Source organism: Penaeus monodon, chromosome 33 (assembly GCF_015228065.2).
Source record: "Penaeus monodon isolate SGIC_2016 chromosome 33, NSTDA_Pmon_1, whole genome shotgun sequence".
Lineage (NCBI taxonomy): Eukaryota > Metazoa > Arthropoda > Malacostraca > Decapoda > Penaeidae > Penaeus > Penaeus monodon.
Window position 1 is genome coordinate 8825089 of NC_051418.1, and position 572 is coordinate 8825660.

Here is a 572-nt window from a genome sequence, read left to right on the forward strand (position 1 = left end):
GCTCATTATTAACAAAGAGTGTAAGTGATGAATGCAATGAATAATAATGGAGTCAATGATTGTGCAAATGATAGAAATAAAAACGGTTATAAAAAAAAGGTCTGAAATGAGGATAATGATCACGATGAAACAATAATATTGATAATTTATATGAAAACTGATGTCACTCTTTCCGAAAAAAAATGTTTAAAAAATAGTGCTGATGATATGCCGGGAATCTCTATGTGATATTACCTAAAAAAAAATATTCTTTGTAATGGAACACCACCTTTTTTAAAACATTTGGATCCACTAATACAAAGTAAACCACTGAAATAACCAATGAACTTTTAAACACGACGAAGACGCGGTACATCAAAAAGACTAAATAAACTTTCCATTTAAAAGAGTCTCGCCCGCCTCACCGAATCTTGGGAGATGATGTTGAAGAGAGAGATCAGCAGTTGAGTGTGTTTACGGAGATGGAGATGTACATGTAAATCTGTTGAGAAACACGAGGACTGTCACTGCACTGAACCCCCACCGCCTAAGATCCATGCAGGAAGAGGCTGTGACTAAACTCTTAACGCTGA

At 35.5% G+C, this 572-nt stretch overlaps 1 protein-coding gene across 1 annotated transcript in view; it reads left to right on the forward strand.

Annotated features, from left to right (window-relative positions):
- LOC119593984 (integrin alpha-PS2-like) overlaps positions 1-572 on the forward strand; it is a gene marked incomplete at its 3' end in the record, with an annotated part of 62390 nt that overhangs the window by 54082 nt on the left and 7736 nt on the right.